Raw genomic sequence first — 14,888 nt, forward strand, 5'->3', positions numbered from 1 at the left:
TTGACTTGCTCACTAGGACTGTGAACTATACTGCATTGGTTTGACGCACGTGGAATGCACTAGTTTGCCTTTGGTTTTACCATAACCTAGGTAAAACAGCTCGTATATGTGCCACCTTCTTACTCCTTGCAGACAACCGCAGAGTTTCTCGAGTCGGTGAATGTCACCGAGCAATACCACAGGACCAGGCGCACACGCATGTCTGCATCGCAAGTGACCATGGACGTCATCACAGGGAAACTGAACCAAGACCCAGTGGAGGTGATTAGAAACTGCGGTGGTACGCTATGCAAGTGTTGGTAACCAAGTTTATTCTTCAGCAGTGATTCTTTGGCATGATCCAGCCCTTTGGTGGGGAAGAAGATCACCCCACAATCGTCAGCTACAGCCATATCTATCGACTTCTCAGTCTTTAGATCCCTTTTGAAGCTTGTATCCGTGGGAGTGTCACAGGAGAGTGAATGCGCGTCCTTTACCACCATGGAGGAAGCTATAAAAGAGAAAAACGAACATGCGTCAAGCTCATTACAAGGTTCTAAAGCAAATAGGAACAAAGCTTGCCCAAATACGCGATGGTGCAGCAGGACTAGAACTAGCCAGCAAGTCGCGCCACAGTTACTATGTGCTATCAAGAGAAGACTGTGTCATTTACAGTAGAATCTTTAAATGAAACTTAAAGGGATCAGGGAAATCTGTTCCATTTATTGGGAGTTCCGTTTACTGAAATATGTGCTGTATGATGTACTAGGAATGTTAAAGGGAAGCTACGGAGCTTCTTGAAAAAAATGAGTTAGAAGTGAATTCTAGTGTATTTTTACCTCGTGAACCCGAATACCAAAACCATTTGCCGCGTAAGTATTGTTAAACGGGAGAAAAACGCGAAAGAGAGTCGCTGTATGTGACGTCATGGACGGATCTTTTGGCTTGCCAAGGCTAGGGAGGCGGGGCTTCAGCCCTATTTTCAAATTGCTCTTATGGATCTCCGGCGCGTCGCATTGAAATATAATTTTGATATCTGTTATTCTAAAAGCCAAATGAATGCAATTCAAGCGTTTTTTCTCAAATCTAGAAGTGCCCCATCTTCCCTTTAAAGGCTGTCTTGGGTCAACTTGGAATGCTACTTAGTTAATGTGCAAAAAGCAGTTCACAAGAAATTGAGAAATAAGAACGAAGCACAAATTTCTGCTTTAAAGGGATTGTTCGGTCAAATTTTGTGTTTGAGAAAACAATTGAATATCATTGTTATGGCCTCGAAACGCATCATCCGTGCAATATCTGAATTTTATATGCCTCTCTGCATGAGTAATTGAATTTTAAACTGCTCCAATCGCATCCTGGCGTAAACGGTGCTTTTGTTGGTAGCATTAAAGCTCCGACGTCATGTAACGCAAAGCGAGCATTTCGGTCTTGTTGTTTGCCTGCGAGTGAATGTCGCAGCATGCTTAATTTTTGTTCTTGTACTCGACTGGTTTCGTGGATGGGTGAGATTTTTGTTGCTCGATTGGGTGCGACAACCACCGAGCAGCACCTGCGAGCCAAGACGTGATGTTCCATACTTCTCCGCGAAACGTGCAGCGATGAGCGAAGTGGATTGTCACCGTGTGTAGGTAGCACTGGGCTCCTATCAAGATTGAGATCCCGCTTATGCAGCAATCATTTTGCAGAAGAGAGCTACGAGCTGAGCTCAAAGCGGACAGAAGGCTCGTAAGCTGAGGGGTGATGCAATGCCAACAGTATTCAACTATGTCCACCCACTCCTCGCCCAGATCGGATCAATCTGTTTGACTATGCACGTCCACCCACTCCTCGCCTAAATCAGATCAATCTGTTTGATTATGCAGCAAAACCATCAGCTAAGCCATCTTGAAATGATGCCAAAAGTTATAGTATTTAGCACACATGCGTTTGATCCGCATATGAAAAATGGAGCTTGGCTACCATTCACCAGGCTCTTCTGGGTCAAGTGACGATCTAGGAATGTTACATGCATTTTGAACGATCTGCAGTTTACCTTTGATCTGTGGGCATTGTCTCTGAGGGAATGACCTGCAGCTGCATCACTAATCCAGTGGATCCACCGATATGTGGACCCTGATGCGGCTTCGTGGACCCAGGTGCTGCTTCAGAGGCAAAATCTGCATCCATCTCTTTGCAAGTGCTCCTTGTCCGATCGGTTGCCTTCGCAGTTGTGTATGTGTGGAACGGCATGCGTTTGCTCGAAGCTAAACGACTGTTTTCAAGCAATATCCTGCTAAGAGGCGCAATTTTTTTGCACACGCATGGGAACTGCATTACAAGAAATGTATTTCACCAGGGTACAACCTAGGAGGCTATATAATTCTAAACAAAATACAAGACGTCCCTCGACCAACACCTGTTATCCCAACCATCCGACGATACTTTGCGTTATGCAACGTCACGCAGCAGTTACGGATGTCAGCCATTGACACTGGCAAAATTCGGGGTGCAGTTTCTTATGCACGCTCATGAAAGGTTTAATTAATATTGGGCCATCGTATATCAAAATAAAAATTATATTTGTCTATATCAGTGGTTCTCAACCTTTCATAATTTGCGGACCCCTTGTGGATCAGCATAGATAATGGGGTACCCTGCTCGTGGTGAGGGAAAGGAAAGGTATAGGTTAATTATGATGATGATTTATTAAGTGAATATAACTAAGGGCTAGTGTGGAGTAGACTTCTCTCATTGACAAACACCCGAAGACTTGCCCAAAAATTGGAATGTCTTCTCAATTTGAAAAAAGACACTTTTATTGCTGGGCTAGACTGATGAGGTAGGGCTTCGCAGACCCCTAGAATGCCTTCGCCGACCTCCATTTGCGAACCACTGGTTTATATTAAGGCTCCCTCGGCGTAACGAGCGCATAAACTTAAGTACTTCCAGTCTCGACCAGACAGTCCCTTTAATTAACAACATAACTTCTCATTGGGCTGGGAAAAAGAGTTGATCTTCGTTTGTTTTAGCTCTCGCAACCGCTTCTTTTAAATTATGTCTTCCATGGCCGAAAGGTTACGCAGAAAGAGTTCTTAGCCCTGCTCTCGTGGAAAGAATATCTTAAGTGTATTCAGTGCCAAGTCGGCCTGTTGAAGTGTTACTAATTGTTCTGCTGCCTTGTCGTCAGGTCTTTGTGCTTCCTTTTCGCTCTCCTTATAACAAAATTCGGCCACAATACTTTCTTCCCACAGTGTTCTCGGAACAAGTCGTAACATCGCTGTCAATCTGTACATATTCATTGAAGTCAAATGAGACTCCTCTCGTTGTAAACTTTTCTAATAGGTACTGCTCCTTAATGGGATCTTTATGTTCCACCTGAGGCAAATTGTTCATGTCTAGGTCACTTATTGTTGTGGCAAATCCTGCATGTCTGAAGCAGTTGGCAATTGTGCTGGCCTTAACCTGCCTCCAAGCTTGGTGAAGAGAGTACACAGCACAAAAAATGTCCACTTTGTAGTCCCTCTCTCGATCCATACAAAGAAGAATCCTTTGCAGGAGGTTCTTGCAGAAGTGCAACTTGAAAGCTTGAATTACTCCCTGATCCATGAACTGCAGCAGTGCTGTGGTGTTGGCAGGCAGGAATTCCAACTGTATGAATTTCAGCCCCGGCACAACTCCATGTCCAGGGCACTTGTCAGTGAGGAAAATAATCTTCGTTTTCTCCCTGCAAAATCTAGCGCCCTCGTCACGAATCCACTTGCTGAAGATCGTTTGCATCATCCATGCTTTGGTGTTGGATTCATACAAAACGGGCAGGGTTAATTGCAACGTTCTTGAAAAAACGAGGACACTTTGACTTGCCAATCACTAAAGGCTTGTCGCTCCCAGTCATGTTAGCACCAACAAGAATGCTCAGTCTTTTCTTGCTAAGTTTTCTGCCGGTGCACTGCTCACGTTTGAAGGAGAGAGTAGATAGGTTCCTCCAGCCAGGTGCTCAAATCACAGATGGCCTGATGGTAGCTCCCGACTCCACTCTCCGTCAGCGACATAACAACGTGTTGTTTAGTACGTTGGTTTAATCAGCAGTCTTAGGTATTACCAGTGCAACCAAAAAACGAGTCCAGCTCCGAAGTCTGTCTCTCCCTGTCTCCCTTTTTTCACCGTCGGTTAAAAAAATTCCTTAGGAATCCTCGCTGCCCTCCTTTCCTTCAGTGCTGTCCCCTCATTCGTCCATCACGCTGCAGGTCCGTCTCACCACACTCTCTCCTGGCCATAAAGTTCGCAGCTGCACGTTTCACATGTCATGGAGGGCGCACGCAGCCTAAGGCGCTGCAGCACCCCCAGGCGTTCTATTGCCGTAGAGCTCACATTTCTCGTCCAAGGACGCTCAACGAGCTAGTGTCAAACACACACAACACAAACCCACGCCGGCAAAGGGCGGGTTGTAGCTTCGGCGTAGTTGTCCATGGCTTCCGGTCTGGGGTGTCCCGCCTGAAGAAGAGTCGGCCACGTCTGTTGCCTTTGCCGATGGCCGGCGTGGCACTTGAAGCAGCAACAAATCACTCTCCGTTGGGGTCTTTCCGAACGCAGTGTTCGGGGGTACCCAAACCATTGGGAGAACCATTGCCTCCCCTACTTCCCGGTGGAGTTGTAAGACGGTCCGTTTGAACTCCCGCTCTGCCGGTGTCAAACGCCTCACAGGAGTCTTCGTTGGTAAAAGTTTAAAAAAGAGGGTTTTATCTACATTGTCGATATCTGGTTGAAACAAGCAGTGGCATCGGCAGTCGCACTTTCCCCTGACACTGCATGAAAGACGAGACCTTTATGTTTCTTAAATCTGCTTAACCATCCTTCGCTGCAAGAAAAGTACTTGATCTTGAGTTGCAAGACAAACTTTTTGGCTTTTGCACAAATGATTAGTCCGTTGAGGGGCAGGTTTTGGCTGCGGGCCCTTCTTATCCACAGTACCAAGCATTTTTCAAGCTCTTCATGGTCAGGCAGTTGCAGTCTCTTCCTTTGTGGTCCAAACTGCAAACTGGCGAAAGCACTCCACAGCTTTTCTTTGTTATGAAGAATCCTTGTTGGGCTACTTTTTAGAATGCCATACTTCATTGCGAACACAGTGTTTTGTGGAGCAACCACTATCGAAATTTTTAATGATTTCAAGTTTCTTTTCCAATGTGAGGGAACAGTGTGCCCGCTTTTGTTCTGCCATTGAAGATGCTGTTGCTAAGCCTAGCCTAGCCCCCAAAATGCCGAAACATCTCAAACCGATGGGCCAACGTTGCCAGAGGGAGACAAACAGTGATGCACACGGCAATGTTTTTTGAAAATGTAAAAAAAAAAAACAAAAAAAAAAAGTTTTTGTTTTTAGTTTTGTTTATTCAGAAGTATGAAAATTTTGTTTCTGATTAACGGGAACCTTTTTGCCTTGCGTAAATACTAAACCAAACAGTTTTCAAGGGTGTTGTTTCATTTAAGAGGCTTCCGTTTACCAAGATTCCACTGTATTACCTTGTGGGTACATAGTGTACTCATTTGCAAAGCATACAAAGTGCACATTGTGCCACATTGTGCCTAGAAGGCATTGAGTCAACACAGGCATATTACCCTGAGACATGGCTGACTTTTCAAAACGAGTACTGTTAGAGGCGGGGCTTAGGCCGCACGTCCAGAGGCCTCCTGTCTCGCGCCGACGTCCATTCCCCGAAGTGAAGAACCCAGGGGTTCAGTGGTGGTGGGAAAATTGGTAACGTAACGAACGATTTAATTACATGGTTGCGATACAGTCGTCAATTCAGAGAGAACAACGGTGCAGCCCCACGCTCTGCCTTATATAGGGTCCGTTTTCTCCCTCACTGCCCGCCAGGGCAGCCAGTGCAATGCAGCAACCCGCCGTCAAGTGCGATGCAGCAACGTCCGCCGCCCAGTGCGACGTAGCCAAAGTTGTCCGCAGTTAGGCCATGCCTCTCTCCCTTTCCTGAGCGCACCAACCCCCACGCACGCACACACGTCCCGTTGACGTCACGGACGCGTTGAGACTTGTTTCCGCAGACCCCGACAAGCAGGCGACGGTCCCGGACACGTCTTGACTCGTTTCCGCAGCATTGAAACTCGGAAGAAGGTCGCCGAAGGTTCCATTCTTAACAGTACAAACAAGGTGTTGCTTAAGGACAACCGTCAAGGTTTGTCCTTTTGGAGGCTCCGTGACGATGCCGGTGTGCTGAGGTAGGCCGATCTCAATTCTAATAAGTATTCCCGGCGCCACCTTTGCTAAAAGTTATCCACGGTTTTGCTACACTACTTCCAGTGGCGCGACAGCTCTGCCACCCTGTTTGACTTTTCCACCGGTAGGCGGTGGGGTGGGAGGTCTACGCCCAACGAGAAAATGAGCCGGCGGCAGCGTTTCCGGCTCATGAGTGTTGTGGTACAAAAATGTAAGGGGGCGCGAATTAATCACGGCCTCTACCTCACAGAGAACTGTTGCAAGTTCTTTGAAGTTTAAACTGCTCCTTCCCAACACTTTTTGTAGTGACACTTTCATAGTTCTGACCAAGAGTTCCCAAAATCCACCCCACCAAGCCGCCCTCTCTACGATATATTTCCACCGGATTTGATGGCTAGTAAAGTAGCACTGCACTTCCTCGTCTTGCACTGCACGGAACATACTTTGGAGATCCTTTGATGCTCGCTTGAACGTGAGTACATTGTTTGAGTACACCGTTGTGCAAATCCCTCGTCAGGCCATGAGGCGTTTAAAGGTCAACAGGAAGGCGGTGGCCGACAGGCTGCTTACGAGTTCGAGATGAACCCCACGGGTCGCCGCACAGGTGAAGAGAGCGATGTAGTACTTGCGAGACTCCCCCTGATATCGGTAATCAAGGGGACCGCGAAGTCCACTCCCATGACGTCGAAGAGATCGCTTCTGGTCACTCGATCAGCTGGAAGTGGTGCTGCGGGCTCAGAGGCGGGGTCACAACTCTGTTTCCTGCGAGTGACGCATCGCTTGAGGATTTTCTTTACGATCTGCTGCCCTCTGATGATCCAGCATGATTCCCTTAGTTGAGCCAGAGCTTCCCGAACTCCAGCGTGCAGCAGGCGAACATGTTCGTTTCGTACGAGCGGGGAGATAAGCAGATGGTCACCTAGAAGCACGGTGGGATGTTTGGTACATTCTTGATTACTACTGGACTGTAAATGTCCGCCAACTCGTACGAGGCCCTTCTCGTCGATATGCGGGTTGAACAACGTAATACGACGTAATGGACGACTCCCTTGCAAGGGGCATTCGGCTGGTCAAGGTCTTGATGTCGTCACCAAAGGCTGTTTTTTGGACGGTGGTGAACCAATACGTCTCAGTGTTGATAGTCTCTTTGGCAGTAAGCGGTTCATTCCATTTTTTTTTGTTTCTACAATTATATGCAAAGTGTGAATCCTCGTGATCGCCCAGACAACCCTGGTGTAAGAGTTGTAGTCCTCTATATTCATGATTGCAGGGGTGCTGTTGAGACTACTGGCATTGCTGACACTTTCTTCTCCTCCAGGTAACACTCTGATATTGGTGTACTTTGATTCTTCATAGTCGGCCAGCATGACTTGTGTCCGTTCAACCACCTGGGTCCATTCGTCTGCGGGATTTTAGTTTCGGGGCAGTTTCCCCAATTCTTCGAATTCATCAGCTGCTGTATTTCAGTCACCCGGTTCGCTACGAAGGGCTTCCACCGGTTTGCCGATCCCCTTATCCAATACATGGCCACGGTAGAGTCAATTAAGAGGAGTGTAGAAGCGTTCTCCAGCCGTAACACCTTGGTCAAGTACTGCAACAGTCGCACACCGATCAGGGCTGCCATATCAGCTCAAGGCGCGTGAGCAAGAGGTGCTTGAGAGGAGCTACCCTAGATTTGGCCATGACTAAGTTTATGGTCACTTTTCCACACCCTTTTCTGTGGTGATATACGCCACTACGCGGTAGCTTTTGGACTTGCGTCGCAGAAGATGTGTAACACCTTCAGTCGTTCGTTGTTGGAGTCGATAACCATTCGTCTCGGAATCTAGATACTCTTTAAACAGGGGAGTTCTTTACATCACTTGTCCCACTCCTCGGAGATATCCACGGGCATTTTATCATCCCAGTTGAGCCTCATTCTCACAACCTCTGGAACAGGATCTTCACGCTTGTTACTGCGGGTGCCAGAAAACCCAAAGGGTCAAATATCCTTGAAGACTCTTGCAGCACAAATTGTTTGCTGTCCTTCCTTGTTCCCAGGAAGCTCATTAGAGAGTTCATGTCAAACCTGAATTCGTCATTCTTGGGCTCCCATCCAATGCCTAGTACCTTTGTTGTTTCACCGAGCTCAAACACATCCTTGTGAGTGTGGTTCTCTTCTTCTAAATCTTTCAGCAGCCCTGGCTCGTTGGTCCTCCACTTTCGAAGTCGCATTCCTGTTTTACTTAGTATTTACGTTGCTTCAGTGGCGAGAACCTTTGCCTCCTCTAGGTTGCAGGCACCTGTCACAAGATTGTCGACGTACTTGTGCTCACTCAAAATATTTGAGGCGGTGGGGTAATCATTTTTCAAGACTTATTCAAAATGGTGTCTCAGCGTTGCGGCTAACAGAAATGGTCTGGATGTTGCTCCGAAGGGGACCCAAGTCATTCTCCACGTTAAAACTGGTAGAAGTGGCTGGCCATGGCTGTGGCGTTATCTCATACCAGAGAAAACGGAGCATGTCTCAATCTTTTTTGGGCAATGCAACTTGCAAAAAAGCTTTCCTTAATGTCCACTACGATGGCGACGTTGTGGGTGCGGAACTTGATCAGCAAGTCAGTCAGGTTGGGGTTCAAGTTTGGTCCACTACACAAGGTGTCGTTTAACGATGAACATCCTTCACGGTTCTATGACATATCAAACACCACTCTGAGTTTTGTTGTTTGACTGTCCTGTCGTATCACCGCTTGATGTGGCATGTAGTACACCGGGTTCTTGGTCATTCCATTCTCTTTTACGCTTTCAGCGAACCCATTTCTTAGGTATTCCCAAATCGCCTTGTCATACTCTTGCATGAGTGTGTCGTTCTTGTTGAGGCGTGCCGTTAGGGACCGAAGCCTTTCTGGCACGACTTCTTTGTGTCAACCTTCTCGTCCCATGGCAGTAAAACTTGGTACCGTTCGTTCTCAAATTTTACGGCTTTCTTGAATTCGCTGAGCAGCTCCATCTCTGAAGACTTGATCACATTGTCAGGTGTTCCCATGTGCTCAAGTTCCCAGGATGATCGGAGCTGAGGCGAAATTTCTGCGTCGTTTGTTTTGGACACAGTCACCCTCATCATTCCAGTTGTTGACCAGTACAGTAAAACCTCGTTATAACAAAGTTGAAGGAGCGGTCGTAATTATTTCGTTATAACCATTAGTTTGTTATAGCCAATGTCCATTTCTCCCCACTATTAGCAAGCAAGGGGAATTATGATTGCTTTGTTATATCCATTAGTTTGTTATATCCCATTTTGTTATAACGAGGTTTTACTGTAGATTGTTGCAGAAGTAGAGGTAACGGGACCCTGAAGTGTCCACCCGAGGATGGTGTCAACTGCCATGAGCTTCCCATCTAAGCACTTGATGCCACTGTTCACAATGTCCCAGAAGTGATCGGCTCCGATGAGAAGGCCGATTTCCTCGCATGGATTGCCCCAGAGCTACACATCTGTGAGGTTCATTCCATCAGGCAGACCCGGCAGTTCCTTGGAGGGGTTGTTCATGACATCTGAGCAGATGCGAGGAACCTGGAGGGCTTCTATTCTAACAGATCTTCTGTCGTATTGGTTGCAGAGTCATAGTTTCACTCGCTTGCATTTCGTTTTCGTTGCTGCGTTTAAACGTGAAAATGGTCAAGTCCTCCTCACCCAGTTTCTTCAGATGAAGCCTCTTGGAAACAGTTTGGCGAATAAAAGTCCGCTGGCTTCCGTCGTCGATGAGAAGCCTATTCTGGCAGCGCTTCCTTTCACCTTCTACCCAGGCTTGAGCTGTCTGCAGAAGTACACGCTTTCCACTGTTCCTATCCTTGTTTGTGATCTTGATCGTTAACTGGAGCGTTGTTCCTTTCAAAGTTGATGTTTTACCGGTAGTCGCCATTTCTTTCACCGTAGTCTTATGCTGAGGTTTGGAGTTTGGGTTGCACATGGCACTTGCGTGTCTCCCTGCACACTGCGCAGACTTCAGCCACTTTGCACTTCTGCAATCCTTTGCTCAATGGTTTTTCTTGGTGCAACGATAACATCGGTTTTCAGCCTTCAGTGCATGCTTGCATTCGTCTTTGTTCATTGAGGATGTGCAGCCCAGGCTAAAATCAGTCCATTTCCGGCTGGATTATGAACTGGAAATGAGGCAGTCCAGCTGGATTCCAGCTGGGTCCAGCTGAAATCCAGCTGGACTGCCTCATTTCCAGTTCCATAATCCAGCTGGAAGCGGACTGATTTTCACGTGGGAGTCCACAGTCAGATGAGCACCTGATCTGCAGAACATGCAGTTCTTTTCTTCCAGGCCTGCTGCCGCTGTTGGTACAGATGCAGAAGGAGGATAACTACTCTGCCGATCTTTGCTTGCACGAAAGCTTCTTTGATCCTCGGTTCATGGCATGGAACGTCCTGACCCATATAAACTTATTTCTTGGCTTTCTATCTTGATTTTCAGGAAGTCCAGAAAGTCTCTCAGCCTGTTGTGCTTTGTCGCTGTTCCTGAGGCGGACCCCTGGTTGTGCTCCAAGCTCATATTGGCCGGCACGACCTTTCGAGGAATGGTAAGGAGCATCAATCCATAGGTATTAGATTGAACCCCCAGGGCGTCAAGACTTCAGACGCCCGTCTCCACTTCAATGCATAACGCTCTGGGTGCATTTACATTCCTGGAGTCATGGACTGGTTTGATCGCCAGCAGTCGTGACAGATGGCTTGTGATGATCAGCTCCTGTTTACCAAATCTTTCTGTCATGAGGTCGATTGCAAGTCTGTAGTTCGGCAGTTACGGCAAGTCCCTCAATTGCTGCAGCAGCTTTGCTGGTCGGGTAGCTTTTGAGTTACTTGAACTTGTCGATCTCCAAGACAGTTCCGTTTTGGTGAATGGTGCAGTCAAATTGGCTCCTAAATCCTTGCAATGCTCGTATGTCCCCTTGGAATCTCATTATCTCAAGTTCGGGAGCTTCACCGTCATAGTCATCGGTCCTTGATTTGTGACAGTCTTAAAGGCCATGTTCTGCATCAAAGATAACCGGGCAGCAGCTTGTTCACGTTCTGTCAGCTTGTTTTGCAATCGCATCTTCGTTACGCTGATTCTTTCATGGTAAGCTTCTGTGGCTGTCATCTCCTCTTCTATCGATTCGCAGTCCACGACTGCTTCCATCTCACGGTCCAGTTCCTTTAACGTTGATTGTTTGGACACCAGAAATTCAAACTTTTCTTGGAGCTCACCCAGAAACGTGTCTTCGGTGGCGAGGTTTTGGGAGTTTTGTTGTTGATGTTCGGACCACTGCTCTTCTCCATCTCAGTCGGTCAATTGCAGCTTGAGTTGTCATTTCTTCGTTTGGGGTCTTCGTTGGCGTTTATTCCCGGGCTTCGGCACCAGAAAGTTGTTGTTAAATGACAACCGCAAGGTTTAACTCAATATGAAATGTTTATTACTTTAAACCTACAACTCAAGCTTCGTTAAACAGAAAAGAGTCATTTTGCATGGCGTCCTTCGTTGCGTTTTTTTTCTATCTCTTTCTGAGACCCTGTCCTGTGATCATTTTCCTTCTCGTCCTCCCGCCGACGTTTCAGATTCCGTTTCTTTCCCGGTCCGCCTTTTACAACCCCAGATGGCTGATGGGGGCGGCAGACATCTATCACTCAAGTTCGCCCGAGTTGGTGTAAACATCCTGTGAGGCCACAGGCAAAGCTCTGTCCGTCAGGAGCCTGTTGATGTTACTTGAGGGTCCTCATGCTCGCCTCTTTGCGTGTGTGCTTATTTTCATTCGGTTCAAAGTCAGATTTTACAATTCAAGGGAGCCTCAAGCAACCGTTCCTCAAAAAGTTTGTGATGTTTAAGAGCATCGAGGGCTGGTTGCTTCAACTTTGGAAGCAAGAAGCCCCTATGGCAATATGTTCTGGGTTCTGGATGCCCTTGACGGCTGTCAGGCAGAAAATTAAGTGTGTCTGAGAAGGTGGCAACAGCAAGGAAAAAGGAAGAGCTGCTGTAAGTTTTTGGATAAAGATATTCAGCCACCACAACTTTTGACAGCTACTATTTTGACTATGTAGACAAAATAGTGTATGACTATGCATGTGCAATAGTGCATAGTAGATGCACTATTGCACACGCTGTGGTCTGGAGATGTGTTCATGCAAAGCTTTCACCTATTGCCCTAGCTATAGGCCGTTGCAGGTTTAAAATAGCAGGATAAGCCCCTTCCATGAAGCTGGCTGCTCGCCACGATTCACTGTTCTCTCCTCTTCAGCGTTCGCTCTGCTCAAGTGAAAAGAGTGAAGGAGTTAATGGCGAATTATATCCTGCTATTTTTAACTTACAACAGACTATAGGACGTTTTGCTTTTCGTGCCGTTACTCTCGCTGCTTTCTCAAGACAAATTTTAACACATAAAACTGGGCCAGGTAATGTCATATGAAGACCTTCTTAACCTCTTTTCACATACCATACCATGTTTTCCATATCTTTCTTGTAACTCCTGAATACATTGCAATTGTCACTTTTTGTACATTGAAATAGGAAGATATTTGCAAATGTATTCATACTTTACACTTGTGGTACATGACAGAGCTTGAGCTTTCTTCTATTATCAATTGATGCTGTTTGTTTCATGTTTTTCTATTCTGTTCATTAATTGCAAAACATTGTTGTTCTGTATTGAGAGAAGAGTAAATGCACATGTATCATGAAACTGGGTTGCTTTAATATTGACTTGAACAATATACCTACAAGTTCTGAAGATAACAAAACAAACAGGTGTGGGCCTCAAGAACTTGCAGATAGGTATAATCTAAAATCACTTCTGTACAACCTATTAGGGGCGTAGCCAGAAATATGTTTCGGGGAGTGTTTTAAAATGCTAATGCACTCACAAAAAAAAAATATATATATATATATACCGTATTTACTCGCAGAATGAACGCACTTTTTTTCCCCTAAAAATCGATGCTAAGTTAGGGGGGGGGGGGGGAGGCGTTCATAACGCGAAGTAAAAATTTGCGTCCGTATTTACTCGCATAATGAACGGACCTTTTATCCTGAAAAATCTAAGTAACTTCTTACCTCCTTGCGCGCGGCGCCCGACTCCGTAACCAACTAAGCTGCACAAAAAAAACTCCTTTTATTTTTTTCTTAGTTCCTTGGGCTTTTTTTTTTTTTTTTTTGCCGCCTTTCGCAAGCTGTTTTGTTTGCTTAGGCGAGGGCTCTCCGCTTATCTTTCTTATCTCCTTGCGCGCGGCGCGTGACGCACGACCCCCCCCCCCCCCCCCCCACCCCGTAACCAAACTGCGCTGTGCAAAAAAAAAAAGCTTTTTTTTTTTTTTTTAGTTCTATGTTTGTTTGTTTTTTGCCGCTTTTCGCAAGTTGTTTCGTTTGCTTAGAGGGCTTCTCCGCTCCTTTTTCTTACTTCCTTGCGCGCGGCACCCCCCGTAACCAAACTGCGCTGTGAAAAAAAAAAAAAGAAAGAAAAAAAAAAGCTACTTTTTGTTTTTTTCTTAATTCCGTGTTTGTTTGTTTTTTTTGCCGCCTTTCGCAAGCTGTTTGGTTCGCTTCTTTTTCTTACCTCCTTGCGCGCGGCGGCGCGCGAAACCAAAATCCAGACTGCGCTGTGCAAAAAAAAAAAAAAAAAAAAAAAAGCTCCTCTCCGTGTTTTTTTTTTTCTTGCTTCCGTTGGATCATTCAGAATTTTTTAACGCCTTTTGCAAGGCGTTTTGTTCGCCCACGCTGCCCATGCATTCGCGACCTCGCTGCACCAGGATAAAAAAAGGGCGTTCACTTCGCGCGCGTGGGGGGAGGGGGTCAAAATTTTGACATCCGAGTTGGGGGTGCGTTTATTACGCGAGTGAAAAAAAATGTCGAAATTTTGGGAGCTGACTTGGGGGGTGCGTTCATTACGCGAGTGAGTTCATTGTGCGAGTAAATACGGTATATGTATATATACAAACAGGGTGTTTTTTTAAGCTTAACAGATTTGTTTAAAAAAAGCCGTGAAAGCTACACGTATGCCGCTTGTGGAGGGGAGTTATACGGCCAGGCGGACATATTATAGGGGGCTAATCGTAACGATCAGTCGGCTAATTAATTAAAATTTGTTAATTAACTTTTTAGTTAATAAAAATAGACACATGGTTTCAATTAGAAACTTGCCAACGTCATCGAAAACCACTAAATCAGTCATTTTCAGAAAGACTTTGAGCGCGTGAGAAGCGTCCCCATCCAAAATGCCCCCCGCGCCGGCAAGGTAAGAAAAGGTCCTTACCTGGTCAGACGCGGGGTTCCGGAGAGCCAAGACCGGGGAAGCGTCGGAGAAGTCGCCGACACATCCTATCTCTTTCGCGGTCAGCCGGACCAGTCCCTTTCCCGAAAGCGGGAAAACAAGAGGTGAAACCTCCTCGCCTGTCGGCAGTGATTCGCATCTAGGAGGTGTTGTTCGCAGAGTGACAGGAGAGCCCCCCAAGCCAGGCGGCCCTCCGCCTCACGAACAGGTCGGAGCTCACGGCGAAGAAGGCCGAGCGCTCCGACCCGCGGCCGTTATCACAGCCGTCGAGGAAGGGAGACCAGAGGAATCCCCACAATATATATATATATACTGTAAACGACTTAATTTTCGCAAGCTCAAATTTTCGCGAATCGGGCCAGAGCTCAAAAATTTGAAATTATTCACGGGTTCTAATTTTCTCGAATCGAGTGTAGCTTCC

At 46.5% G+C, this 14,888-nt stretch overlaps 1 pseudogene; it reads left to right on the forward strand.

Annotated features, from left to right (window-relative positions):
- The first annotated feature begins 198 nt into the window (after nucleotides 1–198).
- On the forward strand, nucleotides 199–12,876 carry LOC120843784 (annotated as a pseudogene).
- The last annotated feature ends 2,012 nt before the right edge of the window (nucleotides 12,877–14,888 follow it).

The sequence above is a fragment of the Ixodes scapularis genome, unplaced genomic scaffold, assembly GCF_016920785.2.
Source record: "Ixodes scapularis isolate PalLabHiFi unplaced genomic scaffold, ASM1692078v2 PGA_scaffold3__209_contigs__length_174095766, whole genome shotgun sequence".
Taxonomy (NCBI): Eukaryota; Metazoa; Arthropoda; class Arachnida; order Ixodida; family Ixodidae; genus Ixodes; species Ixodes scapularis.